The following is an 8,577-nucleotide window of genomic DNA, read 5'->3' on the forward strand; positions in this document are numbered from 1 at the left end:
ATCAGACGCCACCTTCCTGCAGATATCTCAGATTGAATAAAATGTCCTAACCATTCCATGTAAAGGACGAAAAGATAGGGTGATAAAAGACATCCCTGTCTGATCCCCCGCACAGGCCTGAAGGATTGAGACGGAACCCCATTCCATAGGATTTGCATAGATGAAGAAGATATAGCACTCATAATTACCTTTCTAAGAAATTCGGGAACCCCAATAGCTAGAAGAGTCATATCAATAAAGTCCCAGCAAATACTGTCGTAAGCTCTCTCCAAATCCAATTTAATGGTCATCCAATTCCTATCAATTTTCCTACTACGCATCGAGTGGATAACTTTTTGTGCAATTAAGATATTGTCAGAAATGTTGCGACCTGTAATAAATCCTGCTTGCTCGGATGAAATATACTTCGGAAACACCTGTTTGAATCTATTGGCAATCATCTTCGTGACCAATTTATACATAACCGAACATAAACTGATTGGTCGAAATTGGCTGAAATCCTCTGGACACTCTTTATTAGGAATAAGCATGATTAAGATGTTATTGAGATCCTCTTCAATCTTATTACCAACAAAGATCCCCTGGACCCAATTGCAAACCGCCTCTCTAACGGAATCCCACTGACTCTGAAAAAGTTATGCGTGATACCCATCACTTCCCGAAACCTTCAAATGAGCCATATCAAAAAGGGCATTCTTTATCTTCTCATTTGATACCGACTTTTTAAGAAAATCAATGTCTTCATCCTTGAAACGAGGAAATACATCTAATGGAAAAGCACTCATGGGAATAGGAGATTCACCATATAGTCTCTCAAAAAATCTAGCTGCCTCATCACTGAGAACACTTTGATCAGAACTCCACTCTCCATTACTTATGCGTAAAGCCAATATGTGATTAAGTTTCCTCCTTTGCATGATGCGACTATGAAAGTACTTAGTATTACGATCTCCGAACTGAGGCCAGTCACATATGGCCTTCTGTCTCCAAATGAGCTTTTCATGATTAAGAACATTTTCCAGGTCATCTCGAACCTCCATTTCCAGATCAACAAGTCTACTAGAAGATGACCAATCCATAGCCTTCTGAATATTCCTAAGTGACTTTATGAGATATCTCTTACGCGTTCCTAAAAATCTGTCCTAAAAATCCGTAGACAGACCTGTTCCACTCTTTGACATGAATAATGAAGTCAGATAAAGAGTCAGCCATATTACCTGTAAGTCTCTATTTAGTACAGACCAACTCTTTGAAATTTGCGTGTCTTGTCCACCCTGCAAGAAAATGGAAAGGTCACCCTTTTGGAAGGCTACGAACAGGGTTAGTAGAAATAAGGATAGGTCTATGATCCGATTTAATACGCGAAAGATGATAAACTAAAGTATGCGAGAAAGTAGAGATCCAAGAATCATTTGCTAAAGCCCGATCAATCCGTTCATGAATGTTACCTCTTTGCCAAGTAAAAGCCGGACTTATGAATCCAAGATCCTGCAGATTACAAGATTCAACAAAATTCCCAAAAAGCTTGCATCTCTTTCCTGTTGACCGATCACTCTTTTTATCATTAGGTGAGAGAATAGCATTGAAGTCTCCTAAGATAAGCCAAAGTAATGGGTCGGGAGGTAAAACTTCTAATAAATCAGTCCAAAGAGTTTTCCTCTTAACCTTGTCAGAACTACCATACACAACAAAAATATAAAAAAGAGTTAAAAACAATGTTGCCTTGTACAAGTAGGAGCATAAATTGAGGATGGTTATGCATAATATTGATGCGAATATTATCCTTCCATCCAACCCAAATGCCCCCTGCAAAACCAATAGACTCAATGCGATGAGAGAAATCAAAACCCAACTTTTCAATAATAGCATTAGCTTTTTTACCACTAATTTGTGGCTTCAAAAGACAAACAATATCTGGATTATGCTCAAGATTATACTCACAAAAAGCCCGTAAAAATTTACTACTCGCGCAACCTTGGCAGTTCCAAGAGAAAATAGATAAATTTAAATCCATAAATAAGAGATAAAAAAGAACGAAAAGAGTAAAACTCTAAAAATTAAAATCAAAATATCCAAAAAAAAATGAATCAATCTTGGATACTATTACCTGAACCTTGACCAGCCTCCTCCGAGTTAACACCTCGCAAATTGGAAACTGTCTGAGCTAACCTGATCATAGAGTCACTCAAAGGAACTTTAGAGGAATTTTTATTTTTAAAATTAGTCCCTTTCCCATGCGTAACTTTATTTATCTTTTTATAGCCCCATACCCTCCATCTTTAATAACCACTGACTTCCCCAAAGTACGTGGCTTATTACCTCCAAAATCTGTCGTGTTCTTTTTCCTTAAAAAAATCCCTCCAGCTGATTCCTTCTTGTTGAAAGATACTGCAGTATGTTTCTGAGGATCTAAGCCTCCAATAGGATCGGTGACTTTAATTTCAACCAATTCTGGCACCATCAAATCAGCTTTGTTTTGTATGCTTAAAGCATCACCATCATTATCCTCCTGTCCAACAAAAACAGGGTTAAGACAAGAATTATTCATATTCAAAGAATTAGCAAAATTTGGAGATGAATTAAAACTTAGAGCATCGGTCGACGTGCTAATAACATGAGCACTTAAAGATTTAGAAGATCCCCCTGTAGTGTCAACTTGAAACTCGAATTTAGTGTTTGGTCTGTCCAGCACATTAATTCGACTTGACCCATTGCAGGTAATGACCTTATCCGATGTGGCAGCACCCAGGCCTCTTGCACCATTAGCCTCAACATTAGCAGCAATGAAAGGGACTATTGGGTCATTCATAGCATGCCTGCTCACTTTATAAATCTCAGGCCCGACACTCTTTTTAACTCCCAATATTCGCTCATTTCCCTTATTATTTTCCCTTATCTGCTCTGTAACTTTTCCAACATCCACCGCTTGACCCTCTGTTCCCTTCTTTGTTCCAACATTCAAATTCAGATTTTCCATATTTGTCAAGGCGTCAAAACGGGAGCCTGATTTTCCTTGGTCCCGAAGATTCTCTTTACTAGAATTAATGTTCCTAGATTTGCGCCTATTTTTATTCTCGACAACCATCCATGGCCCGTACGCTGCTCCGTCTTTTTCGGTTGCCCTTTTCGTCGGAATATCACTGATTTGTTTCTTTTCGGATGACAATCCCAGTTGCTCTACGACACAGAGCTCTTTAGTATGGCCATATTTTCCACAAGTAAAATAAATTGTGGGTAGAGCTTCATATTCAACCTTTTGATGTAACCCGTTTACAATGACTTGAGCAGTCAAGGGTTTATCGAGATTAATATAAACAGCCATTCGGGCAAATCTTCCCCTAGTTCTGCTGTCTGTATTGAAGTCCAAACAGACAACTTTGCCGATCATACCCCCTATTTCTTCTAGTATTCTCCTTTTATATAGGAACCCTGGAAGACCTGGTAGTCTTATCCAAGCTAATACCATGCTTGGATATGCTTGAGATGGAGTGAAGTCCTTTGTCCAAGGTTGGATAGTCAGGTATTGTCCATAAATCATCCAAGGCCCTTGCAACAAAACCTTAGCATAGTCATCTGGGGATTTAAACTTAGCAAGGAAATATCCATTCTCAATGTCCATGAGATGGAAAGGCATGGAAGGGTTCCATAAACTGCTTATGCGGTTGTTTAATGCTCCATAACCAATATTCCTTCCAAATAGTTTTATGGCAACTGTTTGCTCCATTTCTTTATATAATATTTGTTGAATCCTCTCAGAAAAATCAATCTCAGGGATTCCATTTGTAACATCCCCTAACCCCAAACCGTCTCGAAAGAGAGTTATGGAGCATTACCGGAGTTTACAGAATAATTACACACAATTTCATTTACTTTCTTATGTTCATGTCAAAACTGTCTTCTTGAGTAACAGTCACTAAAATATTTATATCTAGAGTTACGAAACTCCAAATTAAGTTCTGTTAATTTTTCTTAAAACTAGACTCATATACCTTTCTACCATAAAATTTTCAGAATTTTTGGTTTAGCCAATTAGTACAGTTTATTCCTCAAAGTTACCCCAGATCTGCTGTTTGACAGTTCGGCCTTTCTTTACTAAAATTTAATTATCTCATAGCACAGGACTTGGATAATGTTCCCGTTTATTTCTCTTGAAAATAGACTCATTAAAGATTCTAAGCATATAAATTATAGCTTGTAATTATTTTTATACAATTTTTAATGATTTTCCAAATTCAGAATAGGGAATTCCAAAATCAATCTGATATTGTCTCACAAAAATTCAAATTCATACCAAATTAGTCAAATCCTATTTTATACCATAGCCAAATCTAAATTTATTTATTTCATCCTTACATTTACAATTTCAAAATGACATACACATAAGACATCCTAGGTACATGCCATTACCAATAATTAACACACTTTACCTTAATGAATTCGGGATCGGACTGAGATGCTGATTCAACGTACTATCTTTACTTAACCTGCGCACGGAAACAAATCGTACGCTGAGTATGGTATACTCAGTGGTATTTCTATAATCCGAACACTTGATAATATAACAATTAAACTTAAAATCACAATGATAAATATAACCATTCATTTATTTATTTTATCGATAAGTTTCATTTACTTACCATAAAAATTCTATACAAGCCATATAACAAACACAACAACATATTTGCTCAATTCTTTTCATTTGCTTACTGTATAAATTCTTTCAATATATTCACAATTCACTTGTATTCACACTTTACTTCTTAACAATATACCATTTTAATTCATTCTAACATCAATCATCATCCATTTGAACTTCACTCATTTCATGAACCTTTTGGTTCATGTTTTCAATCTCATATCTCAATTTCAATTCTCAATTCAATTTCTCATTTCATTCCAATAATTCAATCAATCAAATTCAGTCGATTTATCTTTTCACTTATTTACCCCTATTAACAAACCCGGACTTTGACGGATACACGGATTCCAACCCAAACACACCAGTACGGCACATTGTACCTAAAACGATACACAGTACCTGATCAATATACGACACATAAAGTGCCTAAAATGACACACGAGGTACCTGATACGACACACGAGGTGCCTGATACGACACACAAGGTGCCTGAAATACGACACATAAAGTGCCTGATCGATAAAGCCGGCAAATCCCGTACACTTCCAGATCCTATGGTATGCCAATTATATCCGACTCAGCCCGACTAGTTAATAGGGTATTTTATTCACTTTCTCAATTTAATAATTCTTTCATCAATATCTCATTCCGATAATTACACATATTTACCCATTTTCACAATTCATACAATATCATTCAATTCAACAAATATATTTCAATTATGCACATTAATTCATAATTCAATACAATTCAATTCACTTTTCATTACCAAATATTCAAATATCACAATCTCATATATTCATATCAATTTCCTCATATTTCCAATCAATATATTTTTCAATATAACATTCATTCAATATTCAAATTTCTACATAAGTCATATATATTATATAATTCAATCAATATAAATTCAATCAAAATAATTTCAATCAATATAAATTCAATAAAACAGATATTCATAAATCAATTCAATATAAATTTATCACACACTAAATCAATTCATTTCAATTATAAAGACACAATACAAATAATTCCCATCTTAATTATTTATCATAATATTTATCCAAAATTCAATTATCATAATTGCATAATATCTCATTCACACACACACACACACACACACATATATATAAATATATTTATAATATATAATTCAATTTAATTCAATCAATATAAATTCATCACATACCAAATTAATCCATTTCCATTATAAACACAATAATTCTCACTTCAACATTTATTAAATGAATTGAATAAAAAAATATAACAATTAATAACTAGGTTCGGATTATAGAAATACAAACCGTATTTTCTCGAGCTAACTCGCTTTGTCTTTGCCATTTTTTTTCCTTGCTTAGCCGAGGTTTCCGGAGACAACATTAGCTACGGGAATTAAAACAATTTATATTCGTTAATTCACTACTAATTTATATCTAATTAATACAATTTTTATTCAATTTCTACTTTAATTTCAATTTAATCTTAACTAGATTTACTTACTTTTTCTATCTCAATTCATACTTCATTTCTATTCAAATTTTGTCCAAACTCATACTTAACTATTAAATTTCCAGCATATTTTCATAATTTCGAATTTATTTCCATTTAATCCCTAAAACTCAAAACTTATAGCTTAGTTTACGATTCAATCATTTATTCAATTCCAATCAAAATTTCTATCAAGTAAACCCCCAATTCTATCATTTTATTCAACATGAACCATACTTAGAAATCTAATGACTTTCAAAATTTCTACTTAAAACAAGTAGTATTTATCTCTAGGATTCCAAAAACTCAAAAATCATAAGAAAATAGGCTAAATTGACTTACCAAATTAACTTGGAACATTTAAAACCTTATTTTTCCCTTTTTCTTTTCTTCCTTTCTCCCTTCTCTGTTTCGTCCCCTGCTATTCTGTTTTTTTCCTCTTTTTATTCTTTTGTTTCTTTTATATATATATATATATATAATGACAATAATAACTATAATAAAAATCTATTTAATAACAAATATTTATTTAACACTTGTACCAATCATTTTTATACACTTGTTTTTCTTCTTTTTTTTATATATACATATATATTTAATAATTTAATGATATACATAATTCAAGAAAAATCTTGATTTTTCTTCCATTCACCGCCTCATTTCATGGGTATGGCTTAATTGCCATTTTGATCCTTTTATTTTCTATTACTTTAAAACTAAACTTTCACATTATATTCAATTTAATCTTTTATCCAATTATCCTTAATTAAGCTAAATTTACTTAATTAAACTTTAATTAATCACTCACTTAACTTCATAAATATTTTTACTTTTTTTTTTATAATCTAATCCATTTTTCAAAAACGGTGACCCGAAAATACACTTTTCTAATAACCTTAAAGTTCGGGTCGTTACACCATTGACCATAGATCTATGTATGTCTCCCTCCAGAATTTCTATGTCAACATCGACACTGAAACCAGAAGAGACCACTCCAACCTTCTTCAGATCCCCAGGATTAGTCCCCAACAATTTGTCCTTCCAAGAGATTGAAGAACTAGCTTTTGTTTCCACCAACATATCGGTGATTTCCCCATTATTATCTTCTTTGAATCTAACTTTCTTTGTCTTAGTATCATCGTCCACCCGCACTCCGCCACCATCTTCAACCACCGACAGAGAACAGATACCATCAACATCCAGAGCATTTTTCATTTTTTCTAATTTTTAGGGCTGTTACCCAATAGTTATATTCAATCAAGTAGCATCTACAAAAATTATTGGTAAAAAATGGAAATTGTTAGCAATCATAAGTTAGATTTAGTGTAAACATCTTTTGTATCTATTTTTTTATATAGTTCCAAATTTGTATATTATTTTAGGATAAATTGCACCTATGGTTACTTTAAAATAGAGTTTGTCTTATTTTGATCACTCTAAATTTTTTCTTAATTTAGTCACTCCAAATAAGATAAATGTGTGAGTTAGGCACTGCCGTTAAAATTTTCATTTTCTTTTAACGAATTGTTGATATGGCACATTAACCCATTAAGCAGCTAACATGTGACATTTTTTGTTAACTTTTGATGATTAGTTTTTTCCCCTCAACTCAATATAAAATATAAAATGAAGGCGCTTAGGACCTTATTTGGTTGAAACGTTCACCATCACGGTCTTTTTTTTTTTTTAGAAAAATGGTTAAATTTCAGTGTTGATCCCTTTATTATGCTGAAATTTGTGTTTTAACCGTTACACTTAATTTTAGGAGTATTTCTTTTGTCATCTATATTAAACTCAATATAAAATGAAGGCGCTTAGGGCCTTCTTTTGTTGACACGTTCACCATCATGGTCCTTTCCTTTTGTTTTTCTTGTTATTTTTAGAAAAATGGTTGAATTTCAGTGCTGATCCTTTTATTATGCTTAAATTTGTGTTTTAATCATTACACTTAATTTTTAATATAATTTAGTCATTTATGTTTATAATGTTATTAATTAATCCAAATAGTTAATATCGTTAACTTTTCAATTAAAATGTTTCATAATTATATATAATTTGAATGCCATAAGAGTCTTAGAGACGAATACAAATCTTTACATTTTTTTATATTTACTTCACTTTTTTTTTTACATTGATCAACTTTAATTTTAGCCCCTATACTATGTTGGAGTTTATAATTTAATCTATATACTCTTTACCCAATTTGATCATTCTAATTGTATAATCTCATTAGCTAGTCTAAATACATAATTTGTAAACTATTTCAACCAAAACATTAACGTCAATTTGTTTCAGGAACATTATTTCAACCAAAAAATTTATTTTATCATAACAAATTCGAGTAGATTTTTTTAAGAAAAAAACCACAAAAACATTCAACCTTTTTTATTGGTTAGATTACTATTAATTGATTTTTTTTTTCAATTTCAAAATATCACACAAATGGATTT

The 8,577-nt window shown here is 32.3% G+C and overlaps 1 long non-coding RNA gene across 1 annotated transcript; it reads right to left on the bottom strand.

The window, feature by feature from the left end:
* Positions 1–4,432: 4,432 nt before the first annotated feature.
* LOC107928333 (uncharacterized) lies at positions 4,433–6,556 on the bottom strand. The gene is made up of 3 exons (XR_001692594.2): positions 6,470–6,556; positions 5,944–6,022; positions 4,433–4,484 (listed from the first exon to the last, which is right to left on the bottom strand). It is a non-coding gene; the product is annotated as an uncharacterized lncRNA (long non-coding RNA).
* Between the last annotated feature and the right edge of the window lie 2,021 nt (positions 6,557–8,577).

Source organism: Gossypium hirsutum, chromosome A08 (genome assembly GCF_007990345.1).
Source record: "Gossypium hirsutum isolate 1008001.06 chromosome A08, Gossypium_hirsutum_v2.1, whole genome shotgun sequence".
Lineage (NCBI taxonomy): Eukaryota > Viridiplantae > Streptophyta > Magnoliopsida > Malvales > Malvaceae > Gossypium > Gossypium hirsutum.